The sequence below is a fragment of the Chinchilla lanigera genome, unplaced genomic scaffold, assembly GCF_000276665.1.
Source record: "Chinchilla lanigera isolate Chin_1 unplaced genomic scaffold, ChiLan1.0 scaffold00120, whole genome shotgun sequence".
In the NCBI taxonomy this organism is placed as follows: Eukaryota; Metazoa; Chordata; class Mammalia; order Rodentia; family Chinchillidae; genus Chinchilla; species Chinchilla lanigera.
Window position 1 is genome coordinate 411,043 of NW_004955521.1, and position 18,397 is coordinate 429,439.

Here is an 18,397-nt window from a genome sequence, read left to right on the forward strand (position 1 = left end):
GGCCCCGGCCCGCTGCCCCGTCCCGGTCCGGCCCGGCCCCGGGCGAGCACGCGTCTGCAGGTGGTGAGTGGGGACCCAGAGTGGGCCGTTGTCAAATGCCAGGTTTTGTTTATGTCATTTCTACAGCAAGAAAAGAGGAAAATTCGGAGCCGTGGCCGGCGGCCACGCGGTTTCCACAGGACACACGAGCGTTCTTGGAGCGCGCTGCGCTGCTGGCGGGGAGGGAAGTCTCCAGGAAACAAAAAGGCAGCGGCATTGTTACTCGCTCTCAATGGGCCGCCGCGAGGGTGGAAGCGGTTGTTTTCCGGTGGGACCGCGGCTTTCCCTGGGAAAGTCCGCGAGGGCCCGGCTGCCCTCGGAGCCGGCTCCCCACGCGCGTCCGTGGGAGCCGGGCGGACCCTGCACGCTCGGAGGCCTGCGGGGCGCAGCTTCCAGGAGGAAATACGCGGGTCGGGAGGTTTATGAGGATTACATGTGTGCAGACCATGTCAGTTCTCTAGGGAGTCCCTTTGCACACGTAATTTTCGAGCACCGCTTTCCTTGCTGAATCTGCAGAAGGCAGAAACCTATTTTTCTTATTATGGAGCACACATCCCAGTTGGGAGTATGTTGAAAACTGCATTTCATTTTATATATTGGAATTTTTAAAAGGGACGAGAACACGGTATAGGAAAGCAATATGCTAACGTGTACACACCTAGGAGAGAGAACGTCTACTGGATATTTCTGGTGCATCTCAGGGTTAATTTACAAATTCAGCATGATCAACTGGAGGGAGACACCTTCCTAGTGTCCTTAAAACTTAGCAAAAGATGTGACAGGGAGAATTAGCCAAGTATTACCCATAATCAAATACATATGAGTTCCAAGGTCTAGAATCAGAAAAATAATGCTTCTCTTAAGGAGCTTTGAACATCTCAGAAATAAATTGAAAATTTTTAAAAGAAGATACAGTTTTGAATGTAACCTTCATTGTCTCCATAGCAAGCATTCCTTGAAGTTTATGAAATAGTGAATTTGAAATGATGCTACCTGCATTAATTTGACATTTACAGTTTATTGCAGTCTGAAAGAAAGTGACTAAAGCAAGTGAAATTCTGTCTACCATGTCCCAGCTTTGCTAATCCCAAGCCATTATTCGGGTGCAGGTGTACAGTGGAAATGCAGAACAGAGGCCAAGAAACTGTGTGTGTGCTGTTTATTTGGAAGGAATTGTAACCATGTTTTACTGCTCTTAAGAAAAGGGAAATCCAAATCATATTATGAGAAACCCTAAAACCATTTTTCTTGCCATATTTAAGGCATTTCTTGTCAAAAGAGGAAATCTCCCAAGGAGCAGGTGCATCATTATAAAAGACACAAGGGAGTTTCTCTTTTGAATGCAGAATCTAATTGAAAAGCAGCAAGAGAATCATTGATACTCTTAGAATAAAAGCCTAGTATTTGGCAATCTTTCAGGTTACAGTTGCAAACACATAGGACAAATATGCGTCATGGGAGAAAAATAATGTCCTAGTGAAAATCAGATAGTTGCTTCTGTGGAGCATTTACCCTTGTGTGCTTGTTTCCATTGCCCTTTTGGCGTGTGGATTCACCTGCAGGGTGAGGTTTGCTGGAAATGAACTTGTAGATTGTTTGCTTAAATATATATTATGCATTATTTTGCAGCTAGATAACTACATTTTATACGTTGTCGTTTGCATCTTAGCTCTTTTTTTAAGCTTTTAAAACTAATGATCTAACTCTGTGTTGAAATGGTGAATTTTAGTTGATATAGCTGATGATTGGGACCTGGACAAGCATTAGTTGACTATGAAAGAGTTATTATTGCATTTATTTTGTACATATTTGCAATATAAAAATATAAAATTCACTGTCTCCATAGAAGGAACTTAAAGGGAGGGAAATAGGACACATAAAAAGTTAATGGTTGCCTGGCAAGTGCGAGGTCGTGAGTTCGATTCCCGGTACCAGAAAAAAAAGAAACCAAAAAGTTAATGGTATAAAACATGAAAGATGTTTTATAATTGAGGGCCCAAACACTGAGTAGTAATTGAAAAAGAATTTGTAGGAGAAAGTTATCACATCTGCTTGAATGTTTTATCAGTTATGCATTGATCAGTTATCAAATTACATAAAAATTTAGTTTTTTAAAAAAAGTTACCATGGCTTATAATGATTCTTTTGATCATCATTTTGGTGTGAGCTGAGTTAGGTGGCTCTTCTAATCCTGGCACGGGTGACTGGCACATATACTTCCTATTCTCCAGCAAATTGCCGTGCAATTTTTACATGGCAGCCAGTAGTGTTCAAAAAGCAGCAAAGACAGCTCTTACTGTCATGTAAGGGCAACCTTTTTTAAAATTTTATTTTATTTTTTAATTTTAAGGAAAAGAATAAACAAAACAATGGTATAAAATTTCAAAGCAAGATTGTAGGAGAATAACAGTGGTTAGTACATTGCGTATTATCTTCAATGTAAAGAACAACTTTTAATTCTCTGTTTGTATAACATTAGCTGTTCTCCCATAGACATCAAGTTATAAGGTCACCCCACGTTCAAGGGGCAGAGAAAGACTACTTAAAATGAGAGGGAGCTGCAAAAACTTATTTTTTTTTTTTTTGTAATCTGTTACTTTTGCATAAACTTGTTTTATCCTGAGACAGAGGCAGAGCTTGCTTACGGAGAGTCCAGGATTTAGTTGAAAGAATTGCCTGGTAAATTGCCTGTAATCTTTGTTCTGTAAACAAAAGAGGAGTGACACCATGATGATAAAATTTTAGCAGTGTCCTCACAGTGGCAAAAGGTATGATCGGCCTGTGGCACAACCTGCAGAACATGATTGGAAGGGCTAAAAGTCTCAGATGAAGGTGGAAGCAGAGCAAATGGAAAGTAAGGAATCTACCTGGGAGAGCGCATATTTAGGATTAGGTGACTGATTATAGGGCTAGTGAAAGCCCAGTGTCAAAATCATCCTAGATTATAAAAAGCTTCAGCTACTGAAAGAATGATTGCGCTGTTCTAAGAAATAGAGAAATCAGTAAGTGATGTATTTGGGGAGAGGAGGAAAACCCAATTCCAGAAAGGTTGATTAAAAGAGATAAACTGAAGGTGAAAGTACTTTATAAACTGCAGAGTGTGCATGTGATGAACATTAGCTATTGTTTAGTGTTTAAATTGCCTAGGACCGTTGTGTTTAGTTAAGTTTCTTTAGTTGTAAAGCCAGAGGGTACAAAATGCAACATTGGGGATACTTGGGGATGTCAGAGGAAGTCAGCAGAACCGTTCTTAGGATGCAGAACTGTTCTGTTGTTTTTTTTTTTGTTTTGTTTTTTTTTTTTTGGTTTTTCTCCGGTACCGGGAACCGAACTCACGACCTTGCGCTTGCCAGGCAGGCGCTTTTGCCGCTGAGCTAAATCCCCAGCCCGCAGAACTGTTCTGGAGTGGAGAGGAGAACTGATCTTTCTCAGAGGCACACCTGGAGATCTGCCTTGGAGTGCCCTGACAGGCAAGAGAATTCCTTTGTCTTAGTTGAGTGACCTTGTACATTGCTGGGCCAGAAGCATTGGTTGGTAGCTCTGGTGCATTTGCATACAATGAGGAGTTGGTAATTGCTTCCTGAAAGGACATTGGAGCTGGGCATGGCGACTTGTACCTGTAATCCCAGTCCTCGGAGGTGGAGGCAAAAGGATGACGAGTTTGAACCCAGCCTGGCAAATTAGAGAGATGCTGTCTCAAAATAAAATGTAAAAAATGCTTGGGGACGCAGCTCAGTGTGAAGGCACAGGGTTCACTCCTTAGTACTCCTTACCCCACAAAGACACTGGAGCACTGCTAAATTTGCTGAAGAAGTAGGGGTGGACACAGGGTAGCAAAATTAAAAAAATACACAAGCTTGAGGTTCATTTGGCCTCACCATATGGAAATAGGGCAAGAGGCAACATCTTAGGATATTTATACTGATAGGTAGCTTCGTTAATGACAGTTAAATTCATGCAAGTGGTGGGATTTTTCACTTGCAAAGCAAAGCAGAGCTGCACTGGTGTGATTCCTTATCCAGACCCCTCCATAAATGTTAGTGACATTTTACTAGAAGGGAGAGGAATTCTAAACGTGTTTTGTTCTGTCTTTTACCTAAGGGCTCGTCTGGGCTGCTGCTCCACCAGCCTCATTTTATAGATAGCCAGGCTGAAACACAGGTGGTGAGTGTCTCTGCCACCGAAGGTAGTTGTTGGGCCAGAGAGAAGCACCTGGTCTCTCTGACCACACAGTTATTCCAAACAGCATGCATAGCTGCTCTTTAGAGAAGGGCCTTGGATGGACCAGCTCAAGTCCAAGCACACACTTTCATAGATTTTATTGCACAAGCCTGAGAACCCTTAAGATACTCAATAAATGTTAATTGAATGAGTGAATGTGCCATTATCTAGTGTAGTAACATTTTCTGAAACAGTCTGGTCTGCTTTTCATTATTGAGGTTGAGTTTGCTATAAAATATATAAGTATCTTTTGTAGATTTACATGTTTTGAGGCACTCTTGTCACAATATTGTAGATTTTCAGAATCTACCACTTATTTAAAACAAAATCTTGTTTTTAGTTTTTGAAACACAGCTGTCCTGACTCCTTCCTTTTTTGGGTTTCTTGGTTGCCAGTAAGAGAAATCCAGTTTGTACTGAAGCAGGAAGGGGCAGATACTGGTTCCTGTAAAGGAAGAATTAGGGGAGAAGCTAACGCTGATTTCTCCAGTTCAGCCTTAGTCACTGGAGGAAAGGGGAAAATTTAGGATTAACTTGGATCATCTGCATAGGCCTGATCCAGTTCCCATGACCGAAATTTGGAGCATGCTGCTGGCCTGATTGTTGATTGCATGCCCAGTCCTGGGGGTTTTGGGGAAGGGTAGGTGGGATGCATGAGGAGCATGGCAGGAGGGGACAGTGGGAGTCTGGAAATGGAGGGGTCTGTTAAGGTGGTCCACAGACCCTTCTTACCTGAGAGCAGGGAATAGAGTGCTGTAAAGAAGAGTGGACATAATAGGAGCAGAAAGAGAAGATATCTCCTAGTCCATCTACTGTATTTTCCCTGACAGATAAATCCTTTTTCTGCATCCCTGAGCCAGAAACCTGGGAATGATCTTAACAAAATCACCCCCTTTTTCTCCTCCAACTATTCAGTCACCACAGCCTCTTACTCCACCTTAATTTTTCTTCTCTTCTTCCTCCAGTCTAGACCAGTGGTGGCAAATCCATGGCACACATGTTATTGTGTTTTGCTTTCAAGATAAAAGATGTTAATGCCTGAATTGTCTTTTCCAAACTAAAGCATCAGTATTCAGGTTTAACTGCAGTGTTGGAACTTTGTAATAAATAGGTGGGTTTTGGATTGCAGTTTGGTACTTAATCTCCAGAAGGTTTGCCATCACTGGCCTAGACCCTCCATGTTTCACTTTTCTTAAATCACCCCTAAAAATGTTGCCTCCAGTCTCTCCACTTCCAGCCTGTCTTCACCATGCCCAGGGAGCTCTTGATTAGATACAGTTAGGTCATGTAACTCATAAAAATAATTTGAAACCTCATGGCAGCCCTGGGGGGAAATCCAAGCTGCTGACCCTTAATCCCAAAGTTCTCCATGATAGGGCGCTGCCTTTTTGTAAGGATACAGGAAATGGTACTAAGTGTATGTTCATCAAATTCTACCTCTAGCTGCCCATAGCATCCTTGTATTGGCTGACCTGACCACTTTAAAGTACTGGGAGCTCTGTTTTTTCCCATCTTCATGCTTTTGTATGTGCTGCTGTGTTAGTGAGAAAGCTTCTTTTTCCTTGACCCACTGAATATCTGTTATCGTTCCAGACTCAACCAGTGTTGCACTTTCAAGAAGTCTTTGCTGATCACCCCTCTTGCCCATTCCCTGCAGCACCCTGTGCTACATGGCCTTGGATAGTACATGTCTCTCTCCCTCTCTAGACAAATGGCCAAAGAATAGAACTGTACTTTCTATCTTTGCATATCCTTACACTTTAAAGTACTTCTTACACTGTATATGCTCAGTCATGTTTGAATGAATAAATGAAAAACGTGTTGAATTATTCATTTTGAAGTTTTCGGTGATTTTCTTTCAGGTTTATTCTGTTTGCTTTAACTTGAGTCTCTTATTCGCATCTCAGAAGTTGTTGCCCAGACACTTTACAACAGCTTTCCCAATTGTTTTTATGATTGTTTTCTTACTTAGTTACTAATAACTGCCTCAAGAATGAAATTGAAAAGTATCAGTGGGACAAATTAAGTCTAGGCTAATCTTTGGTTTAGAGACCAAATGAGGAAACACTTTTCTTCCTACCATCAAATGGGATCTTTAATAGTCAATATTAATGAGGTACTTTGTGTTGGATGCCTACCAGGTACCTTACAGTTTTTTCTTACTTAATTCTTCACAACAGCCCTTGCAAGGTGGTGTTACCAGTCATCCTTTTTTCCACATATGAGGAGACAAAGGTTTAGAGAGTTGAGGTAGCTTGCTTGACACTATGTTCCCTTTTCCTCGGGATTGCCCACCTTCCAGACAGTCGTCTGGGTTGCCACAGAGTAGAATCAGGCTTTCACTAGGCTCCAAGTTCATGTTGGATGGTTTTTGTTGTTGATGTCTAAGATGAAGTTGACACCTCTTAAGAGGTAAACATTCTTGTCCATCAATTATATCAAAAAAGATGATGAAAAAGATGTAAAGAGGTAAGAACTCCAGTATTCCAGCTGAAATTAAGATGCATATCTGCCATAGGAATTCCAGTCACATTCTTGTGATCTTGCTGCTGCTAGGTAATAAAAGCCGCTTTCAGGAGATTGTACTGCTGTGTATGAAATGCAGGCTCTTACGCACGCTCAGAGAATGCTGGGTTTTGAGAGTCATTCAGAGTTATCCCATAGATACATAAAATGGGTGCCAAACACCTGGGAAGCCACAGAAACTAATGCTTCTTAACCTGTTTCAACCTCTGTCTCTAGGTTCTCAAGAAAGGTATGGATTCTTTTCTTGGAGAAAAAGGATACACATATACATATGCATACACAGATGCCTCTACCTCTTTATATTTAATTTCAGGGATTTCAAGGATCTTTTGAATCCCCTCTGTGGATTTCCTGGGACTCCATGGAGTCCAGATTAAACCCCTATGTGCAAGCTGTAATTCAGAAGAAAGATAATAGGCACTGTTAGAGTGTTTACCATGTATCATGTGTAACAATTATTACTCTCCATTTGCCAGCCTCTTCTGTAAAGTATGTTGTAGCTAACCAGCTCTAAAAGATGCACCATGACACTGTTTAAAGCTATAGAGAACATGAAGAGAAGAAATTTGGACTCTTCCAGCTGGAAAATGACAAAAATGGAATTAAATGCAGAATCCACACCTGTTCCACAATCACATTTCATCCTACCTTCCTTTTTATCCATCCTACCTTGTGAGGTATCAGACCTGCACCAGGGAACTTTGGAGCCTATGCTAGTCCTGATCCTCAGCCTTCAGCATCCCTGTCAGAAGAAGGCTCATTGCTTCTCTGCCTCAAGGGCCCTCTGCAGTGTGTTCAGAGCAGGGACAGTCCGTACTCAAGAGCTAGGAAAGTTTCTGCTCACTCTCCTTCACCTGTCAAACCTTCCTATGCAGAGCAGGTGATGTCAGACACTCCAGGCAGATCCCTGCTACGTTGCTGGGTGTCATTTTCACATTTGAAAATTTTAACACAGTAGATACTCAACCACAGAACAATGACTGCAAGTCCTCCGTGTGCCTCCTTTCATGGGTATTTCCTCAGCATGCCTGTTGTATGCTGAGTGGCTCAGTGAGCAGGCAGATGAGGAGCCTGAGCTTGTGCATGCATCTACCTTATTTCTTGTCAGGAAGGAGGCTCATCATAGAGTGTGGTAAGTTTTGTGAAACAGGAAGTATGAAGAATTTATTTTACTCAAGTTTCTGTTTTTTGTAGATGCAGAACTCTAATCACAAACCAATTGTCTACTTCTCTAGGTGTTTCTTCCCTCAGGACATTTAGAGTGCTTCTGGCTTCTGGAGACTTAGTCGACAGCATCAGAGGGACACTCAAGCAGGGCAGTTAATTTCCGCCTTCCCTTGTGAAGGTGAGAGTGGCCAAATGAGTTAACCGAAGATGGGGTAAAGATAAGGGTAGCTGGTTGGTCCGGTCCCCAGTAGAGCATTGCTCACGCAAAGCCATAAACTGCTTCTAATTTACTCGAGATGTTATTGTCATGGTCTTTATGTTCTGGGCTCTCTTTGCGATGAATCTGGCAGGCAAACCATACTCAGCAAATACAGCACTGGTCTCTGTTCCCTCCCTGAAGCCCCTGATGGGTTCCCCTGTGTGTTGTCTTCCTCATTCTACAGCTGCCTCTCTCCACCAGCCCACTTGCCCTGAGGCAGCCTTCCTGGTTGCCTTCTCTGGATTTTCTCCCCAAGTGTTGTCTTGTGACTGTTTAGGCCCCGCATGGACAGAAACATAATAGACTCTGTGAATGCAAACCACATAGGTAATTTCACATTTTCTAGTAAGCACATTATAAGGAAAAGAAAACAGGGTGATATTAATTTTAATAATATGTTTTACTTAACCCAATTTAGCTAAAATATTAGCATTTCCACGTGCAGTCAATATATAATATTATTAACCAGATACTTTTTTTTCATAGCAAGTCTTTGAAATTTAGTGTGTATTTCATACTTAGGTCAGACTAGCCCAATTTCCACTACATAGCAGCCTCTTGTGGCTAAAGGATCCTTTGGGAACTGCAAGCTTGGACTTGAGTTCCCAGGTGGCCTCAGAGACCACCTCCTCTGTCTTCCTCACCACTTTTCTCACCACTTAACCTGTGCTGTTGCCCCCATAAAAGGTGGATGGAGGTGTCTGCTGTCCAACCTGGGGTTGAGAACAGGGAATGCATCTTTGTCAGCTGTCTGTTCCTGGTGTCAAGAGCAGTGTTTGGTAGGTACATTGGTTAGCACTGAGTGCCTGGTGAATGCATTGATGAAAGAGGATTATTGTAACTATAGGAGTTGAAAGGATTGCTGTGCAGGGGCTTACCTCTCCGGCTGCTGCTTGCTATTGCCCTGGCCCAGAGCTTCCTGTTTTAAACTCTCAGCTCTGTCTAGAGCTGCAGAACCTCATTTAGGTCAGACTGAATGGACAGGCTATAGTCACAGGCCTACGCCACTATGCTGGAATTGTACTGCATGTATGCACATCTTGTTTAGCATTTGATTTCACCTTGCCAATATAAAATACTTGACAAATTTGTAAGCAGTCTAGAATTTTAAATAGTAATAGTCTTACTAAAAGGGTGAGGAAACGAGACACATCAAACACAAAATCTCATTCACAATAAGCCCTCCTACTGAGACTACAAAATGGTCAACTGACATTTACAACACTAACTATACAGAGCAAGAATTGGCTACATCAGGCAGCTATTGACATCATCATTATGAGTGTCCCCTGTGTTTCTGGTCATCTTAGAGTCATTATTCTTGCCCCGAGAGAACAGGAGATGCATACCCTAGTAAATTTACACATATAGTATTTAAATTTTGCAAGTGCTTCTGAATAACTAATGGGCATGGTTTTTATTTGCTTGGTTTTTTGGTACCTGGTATCGGGACTCGAACTCAAGACCTTGTGCTTGCCAGGCAGGCATTGTGCCGCTGAGCTATATCCATGGCTCGTGGGTATGTTTTTGATTGTTTGCTTTACCCTCAGTGACAACTATCACTTAAAAATAATTAATACAACCAAGTCTAAAAGTTGGTACTCCCATAAAATGCTAGTAACCACATAGTCTTATAAATCTGAAGTTTGAAAATGAGAGAAAATATTAGCATTTGACCTGTTAAGTCATATAGCATTTTACAAAGGGAAAAGATTATGATTAGCTCAGGCCCACTTAAAGAAGGTATAAAATTAGGCCTAACCTCTGTTTTACCGTTGATTACCAGTTTCAGTTTGAAAAGCTCATTGACCTGCTTAGGTTTTTGTTTCTGAGCACACACAGGAGAAGCAAACCCTGCTGTCACATGCTGTGTATTAGGAGGATGAATGAAGTTAGAAAATGTTTTGAACAATTCCTTTAAAAAGTTCTGGAACAGTTTTGAGGGTGTGGGAGCTTGCCAATGTTTTTGCAAAGTAAATTCTTAAAAGCTAGAAAAATCTTAGCATATATTACATAATAGATAACTAAACAGCCATGTTTAAGTGATTTGATGATCTTTAGTAAGGCAAAGATGGTTCAAGAGAGACAAAGCTTTACGTCTGTTGGCTTCAGTTTTGGGAATGCTTTCATTCGTGTCTCAAAAAAGAGCTCGTTTCTCTGCAACTAAAATATACTTCAAACATGATGGCTCTGGTGTGCTGTGTTGGTGTAACTGAAAACCTATAAAAAGGCTGAGAGCTACTTTTGAATTGGCTCAGTGAACTTGGACTGGATTTCTCAAAGTGGTGAAAGGTTTAAAGGAATTTTCATAAATGAGGTCTCCAAGCTGTGTCTTAGCCATAGAATTCCAATGAACTCCGAGGCCTATGAACTAGAGAATAGCGCCTCTGAGAAGAGCAGTCATATCAAGATGGAAATAAATGATTCATTTTCATTCCCTGAGTTCTGCAGATGTAAGCACACTTAGCTTCTGATAATCATAATTTAGCAGTGCTGTTGTGCACTAAAAATACAATTGAAAAGTCTAACCTTTAATTATGTTAAGTACTCACAGATTAATGTGGTTACAAATCTTAGGCACTGGATGCAGTACAGTGTTTACTCTTGTTGCTAGGAAATATAGCAGAGCTCTTCAGAAGTTACAGTTTGATTTGGTGAGAAGAGGGACATAAGCTTCTTTCAGTAAAAGATTTTCTGTCTTCCATAGTATATGTAAATGTATTTTATGCAGCAGAAATCCTTTGCTTGCAAAGCTTTTGTTTGCAGTGGGGCACAGGTGTGTGCACCTACATAAACATTCAGAAGATATTTGGAAGAGTGATTTTACCTAAAGCTCCTGCATGAAATAAGCATCATGAAGTATTTGGGGTTTTAGTGAAGTGAATTTTTCATCTTTAGAATTATCAAGAAAATAGATAGGCCTTTGAAATCTAATCATCATGAAGCTAATTGGTGGTTTTGTATTCTTGCCCTTAGTGGGAAACTGTCAAGTTAGTCTTACATGTAGAAACCAACTCTTTTTTTCTTTTCTTTTCTTTCTGCCTCCTTTTGGCAAATCTGATGCATTGTTCAATAGCTTTAAAAAATGCAAAGCTGACGCTTGCACAGTGGGAAAGGGAGGAGTTATGCCAGCTCACTTGCCTGGTCCGTGAGAAAACTGAAGGATTTCTGTGTGCTTTTCAGTCAGGATTGGGCAGGAAGGAGTGTCCTCCCCAAGCTCAAGAGCAGAACTAAGGAAAAACCCATGGGGAAAATTTTGTATTTGATCTGTTTAGGGCAAGTCATTCTACAAAGGAGCTGGGATTTCAAAGCAGAGACCTTAAGAGATGGAAAACTAGCAGAATACTTGATTAGCTCAGGAAATAGGATGACTTCTGCTTGTTACAAGATGATATCCTATGTCAAAGTTCACAACAAGCTAGATAGAATTAGGGAAAGATACTGGGGCCCGGATTACGACTCACTCAGCTTGTGTACCTATGGCCTTTCTTAAAATTAACTCACTTTTACACACATTCTGGATACTGTTGACTCATTCCTTGTAGAAAGCCAGCTTTTTATTTGGTAAGAATTGTTTTCTCAATCTGTGCAAGTAGGGGCTGGGGATTTAGCTCAGCGGCACAGCGCCTGCTTGGCAAGCTCAAGGTTGTGAGTTCGGTTCCCAGTACCAGGAAAAAAAAAAAAAAATCTGTGCAAGTACCTAGCACAGTATTGAGTAGGTACTATATGATCAATATATTTTAGCTAAATACATTATGTCTTGCAAAGTAAATGCATTTACAATCTAAAGCTAGGACTTACTCCACTGCAGTTGAGATTAGAAGTTTGTCTTTGGAAAAGATAGCACATTACTTACGTTATTTCCACTCAGAGGATCTGAGTCAGGGTGCTGTTAAGTAAGTAGGCAAAATCTCACATGACAGAAGATGTCATTGCTTAGCCACTAGTTGGAGTATGTGGTGGAACTGTAAGAGGGTTAGCATCTGGCTTTATATGACTTCGGATGCTAGGAGAAAATTCAGAGCTTTGATAGGAAAGTATGATAATAAAAACTGCCTCAGATCACAAACTTCTTGAGGGCATCAGTGCCACTCATTTTTAGTATCTCCTAAAACACCCAGTAGCACATGGAGGGTATGGGATAAAGGTGAACAGCAGGTAGAAGAACATGTGGTTCTGAGCATGGATTTCAACCTCAGAATCAAACCTAGCTCAGCTGCTTGTTGTGTGTGTGATTTGGGGAGGCTTATTAAACTGCCCAATATTTTGATATGGTTTCCGTTTTTATTCACAAATATTTATTGTTTACCTCATTAATTCAAGGTGAGTTTTCAAGCTTGGGATGAATTAGTAGTGGACATTGGCTCCACTGCCTGTCTCCACTAGCTCCAAGCACCAAGGTTCCCTGCTTAGCCCATAGGAGGAATTGGCTGGCTCTTCTGTGGCCTGACTTCTTCTGGTTTGGGTTTTGGCCAATGGAATGCAACAGCAAGAGATTAGCAAATAAGTGGGGGAAAGAGTTCGGGCTCTGTAAGCCTTGAACTCCTCTTACCTGCTGCTTGCCCACACTGTGGGCCATGGCTGTTGCCAGCAGCCTTTGCTCAAAGGCTGCTTTCCCTCCGCCAGGCATCCAGGCTGGTGACTATCCACTGTCATCTTCCTAGCTCAGCGTGCCACGCTGTCTCTTGTACTTTCTCCAAACTCGGCTGCACATATAAATGCTTTTCAGATTGCATTTTAGTGTGGCATTCATTTCCTGTCATGAACCTGAGTGATACAAGTGACTGCCTATCTCAAAAGTCATTATATGAATAACATGATGTAGGTAGAATTTAGTATAGTGGTTGGCTCACAGTATACATTCAACAGAGGTAAGTACAGTCCTGTGTCTCAGATGGGGATACATACTGAGAAATTGTGCTATTAGATCATTGCATCCTTGTGTGAATATCACAGAATGTACTTACACAAACTGAGATGGCTAGGTAGGCCATGTAATCTTGAGACCACTGTTGTGTATATAGTCAGTCACAGGCTGAAATATTTCGTGGTTCATGACTGCATTTTGTCATTAGCCTTTTCATTGTTGTCATGGTACTGGAAATCAAACCCAGGGCCTGACACATACTAAGCAAGGAATGTTCCACTCAGGTATAGCCCAAGTCCAGCTTTTTAAAAAATACAGTATTGAGTTTGTAATACTGTTACATGGTTCAAAAACTTTAAATATGGGTGGAAAACAATTTTTATTATCTTACTGATGTTGGACATGGTAAATGTAAAACAGAAAGGCCAAGGACTAAGATCACACAGTGCTCCAGTGGCCAAAGTAAAAAGTAAAATAAGGATTTTTAATTTTGATTCATAGTATAAGATACACAGTCACAAAATGTCTGGAAAAGAAAGTTGTAGCTTTGAAGTATTTAATAAAACATAAACTGCTTGTGACCACTGGGTATCTCTAAAGTAATAAACCCTTCTTTATGACCACTAAATAATCATGAGATTGAATCAGAGACACTTTAGCATCCTCAACTTAATTCCTGTGAAGGCTGAGCCTGAGCTCTTCTGTCTTCTTGATAATTTCAAAACAGGTGATTCTTAGGGCTGGATTTCACATCTGCTCCCAGGGTAAATGTGTTTACTCATAATTACTGAATATGGAAGTAGTACTCCTATGTTTGTGTAGTAGATTTCCTACTAGTAGACATTTGTTTGCCTTTTAAGAGTTCTCATTCTTGATCCACATAAAAGAGCCCAGTCTGTGATATTTAACATCGTTTCACCTTTAAAACACAGGACACTGTAACAAAGATACAAAATTAAAATGTTTACCAAGGATAAAAATGAACATTTCCCAAAGTAATGGCCAGTTTAAAAATCAAAACATGCTACCAGTTCTTTCCATTTGACATAAATTTTCCATAGTTATTGAAAGTTCAGACCATATGAATGTATCTTTCAGTGTCTTGGAAAAATTGTTAAAGTATTCTCTAGCAATCTTGAAAAAAAGGAAATTGCAGAATTTTTTTTTCTCTTTTTACAACTAAGTTGAGACAAGGGAGAAACAGCAATTTGAAAGATCGTTTGATATCAGTCAGAATAAGGATTTATATAGCTTGTCCTTCCTGAGCAAAAGCTGAGTGGACAAAAAGAAATATTCTATTGCGAGAAGAGATGTAGCATCTAGAATGAATTATTGTCATCTAAACATTTGTATCTGCGTTTTTCTTTTAGTATCATTTTCTTTAGTATCAACCCCAAATAGGATTCCTTCATTTTGTCTTTGTGAAGAATATGCTTTCATATATTGGGCATAGAACACATACCAGCTAACTATATTTCTTTTAGTTTCCTTTCCTTTCTTTCTTTTCTCGTCTTTGAATTATCCTTCTTTGAAGTTCTATTACATTAAAGGGCCATAGTAATCTCCCAGTTGATACTAGTGAAACCTCCTACTGTTTTGTCCAACCCTCTACTTCTGTTTAGACTTCATCTTTTCTTATTGTTTGCCTTGAATGAAATACAGCCGCATTTTCACTGAGAACTGATGCTCACATTAGTCTAAATGACTGTTCTGTTTCCACATCACTTGTGTTGACATGAGTACCAGGAGTACGGGAATAAAATGAAGTTCTTAATGGATTGCACTGAAGCCATAATATTATACACAAGAACCTTCTATGGCCGCTTGCCACACAAGGTTCTTGAAAATAAAGTAATTGATGGTATTTCAGAGGGAAGACATACTACTTTATGCATTTGTTCTGTAATCATGCTTCAGTACCTTTGTTTGTGTGGAGACAGTTTTTCTAAGACTTTTCTGTCTAGCACAGAAGAAAAGGTAAGGGTCAGTAGTAAGGATCGAGTGCTGTAATGTAAGAAGAGAGAGATCAACGAACTCTCCCTAAAATACAGACGAAGATGGTCAGATTACCAAATGCTTCCCAGAAGTGACATTTGATTTAGGGTTAAGGGCCAAGTGAGTATTCACCAGGCAGGAAATTTAGGGGGTAATATTGGGGTCTGACAGAACTTGGGAAATTATATTTTGATGAGACTTCACAATAAGATATATGGTGTGGACTGACAGGAGATAAAGTTAAAAGGATGATTGGAGCCAAAACTTGGTCCATTTCCCACTGTAAAAGCGGGAGGTTTATATATCTTTTTCAGTGAATGATATTATTGAGTAATCCTGCAAAGATGTATGTCATCCATTCTTAAGGCTTATCCTATCATTTCTGTGGTGGTTTCCAAATTTTTGTCTTTAGCCCTGGGATGGAGATTCTTTTTGTCTTTTGGCAATCTGCATTTGATATTTTATCAGCTTTCACAAAGTCTACACCTTCACAGTAAATTCATCACCTGTCCTTCAAAAGCTTGACTTTGCCCCGATTTCCTAGCGTAGGGAATGGCCATAGCTTTCAAGGAAATTATCCATAACACACCCTTCTCTTCCCCTCTCCCTCCCGAGTATCTCTTTGTATCCAGAGACTCGCAGTGAGTCTTGGCCTTATTTTTAAAACTGCTCTCAGCATTGCTCTCTCCTTTCCATAACCCCCCATTGCTAGTGTGTTTGTTTAGGTTTCATTCTTTCTCTGTTTGGTTGCTGTAGTGACAATTTAACTCAATTCAGTTATTTTCTGATCTGTTCCTGCACCATTTCTAAAATTGATTTCATCAGTGATTTTACTAGTACATTTTTAATAAGTCCTCATTGACTTTAGCATATATCTAGAGTCCTTACAACATCTAAACCCTTATTATTTTAGTCCTGCTCACCTGTCCAGTTTCATGGGACCCATGACCAACATCTAACCCTTCCCTGCTTATTGAATAGCTTGAAACTCCTTGAAATTGCCAGCCTCTGTTAGTGGCTTGTGTATTATTCTCTTCTTGTTTCTAGCCTTTTTGCCCTCTCAGTTCATTTCTCCTGCTCTCTGGTTTCATCCAGTCTATTTGTCCACTGGACCACAGGCTACTCAGTGTCAGACATCATGTTTCATTTGTGTCTGCTGCACTCCCCATGCTTAACTTAAGGTCTGGTAGACAGCTAATGGCAAAAATAATAGTATTTACTAAGCACTTATTATAGACCAGTGTTGTTTTGTGTCTGCATGTCCCCCCAAAATCTCATGCAGTCATGGGGCGGATTTCTAGAGTTTATGATTGATCCATGATCCGATGCTGGGATTATGGGTGTGAGTGCCACACCCTCCCTGGGGCAGATAATTTGCATACAGTAGAAGGGAGGGAAAGAGGCTTGCTCTCTACTGCTCCTCCTTCTTGCTCCTGCTGCTTTGGCTGTCTTCTGCCACCTTGAACTGTTGCTGTCTACCATGTTCCACTCTGCGGTGGAGGCAGCTGAGTGTGGACTGAAACCTCCACAAACCATGAGTTAAATAAACTTTTCCTTCCTTAATTCTGAGCATTGGGTATTTTGTCTCAAAAATGAGAGAAAAGTAACCAAGACAGAATTTTGTACCAGAGAAGTGGGTTCGTTGCTGTGACTATACCTGACCATGTGGTTCAAGAGCCTTTGGAAATGGTTTGTGGGAAGAGTTTGGAAACGTTCAGAGATGTCAGCTGAAAGAGAAGCATTAGAACACCTTCAGCTATTCTGTCTGGGAGATTCTGGCCAGAGCTCAGAAGACCAGAAGGCTGATAGAGATCCTGCCAGTAAAGACCAGGCTTAGGAGGTTTCTGCTGGGAAGAAGGACTGCATTGGGTGCTGGACTCCTGACAACGTATGTTATGGCTTGACAAAAAGTTTGTCTGCATTTTTCTTGTGTTCAGAGACTTTGCCAAAGACATTAAGGGCAGTGGACTGATTAATCTGGCAAAAGAAATTTCAAAGCAGTCAAATGTTGAGGTGGTGGCATGGCTATTGTTGGGGGCTTTTAGCCAGATTTACGTTGAGAATCAAGAGCAAAGAGCCCAGCAGGATGATTTAAAACATTGTGAGTTTGGCCAGAAAGAAAACTCCAGTAAAGCTGTGGACTGCAAAAATAAAGCTGAGGATATCTCTGTTCCTGAGAAGGAACAAGAGAATAGAATAGATGGCCTGAGGGCATCATAAGAAGCAAGTCTCTACCCTTTGCAGCATCAAATGTGCAAAGATAAAAGACTGCTTTGAGGAGAAAGCCACAGAGTACCATGTTAAATGGCAGCGGTGGCCATACCAGATTCCAAAATGGTGGTGGTATAGAGAATTTGTTCCTCAGAATCAGGTTCATAGTGCTCAGTGATCCAGGCACTGGATCTCTACAGCCAAGAGAGAGAAAAGCCTGGCTACTGCTCCAGTTGGCAGCAGACCTTGGCATCATCCACATGGTGCTGGTTTTAGGTGTATGCAGAATGAAAGAGATCTGAGGTTAAGAAGGCTTTCACCTCGATTTCAGAAGAATGCCTGAGAGGCCAGGCAGTATGCCCCTGAGAGGGCAGCATGTGAAGCTGTGAGTGTGAAGTGAGAGGTGCAGTGGAGACCTCAGAAATTTGGAAAAGCCAGGAACACGGATTGTCTAAGAAAAGCTGCAAGGAGGGAGCAAAGTGTGCCCAAGAGAGAAGCCTTAAGAGCTACAACCACCAGAAGTGCCATAGGGGTGGAGCCACACAAGCCCTTTGGAGCTCACAGTATACCACAGATTGCTTCAGATGTTCCACATGGAACTACAGGACTTAATGTTTGCCCTGCTCGATGTTGGACTTGCTTTGGTCCCAGTGCTCTGTATCCCTGTTTGTACTTATTAGAATGCTAATGTTTATTTTGTGCCATTGAATGTTGGAAGTGTTTATAATTTTTCATTTGTCCAGGGGCTTACAGCTAAGAGTTTGCCTTAAATCTCCCAGTAGACTTGGGACTTGGACTCTTCAGCAGTGCTGAAACTTATAGGACTTTGGAAGCTCTTAGAGATGGACTAAAATGTCTTTTGCATAAAGGGATGTACATGAGTCTTTGTGGGTCAGGGGCAGAATGTTGTGGGTTGTGTCTGGATGTCCCGCCAAAGCCTTATGCAGTCATAAGATGGGCTTCTAGACTTTATGATTGATTCATTGTCCAATGCTGGAATTATGGTTATGAGTGCTACACCTGCCCTGCAGCAGGTAGCCTGCATACAGTATAAGGGAGGGAAAGAGGCTTGTCCTCTCCTGTTCCTTCTTTTTGCTCTTGCTGTTTCTGCTG

The 18,397-nt window shown here is 41.1% G+C and overlaps 1 protein-coding gene across 3 annotated transcripts in view; it reads left to right on the plus strand.

Annotated features, from left to right (window-relative positions):
• Nucleotides 1-18,397, plus strand: part of Sncaip (synuclein, alpha interacting protein) — a 138,422-nt gene that overhangs the window by 773 nt on the left and 119,252 nt on the right. For 2 of the 3 annotated variants that reach the window (XM_005409292.2, XM_005409297.2), the window contains exon 1: nt 1-63. The exons of the other annotated variant lie outside the window; for it this stretch is intronic. The gene's annotated coding sequence lies outside the window, so the exon portion shown is untranslated. The remainder of the gene's footprint in view (nt 64-18,397) is intronic. 3 annotated transcript variants of the gene reach the window in all.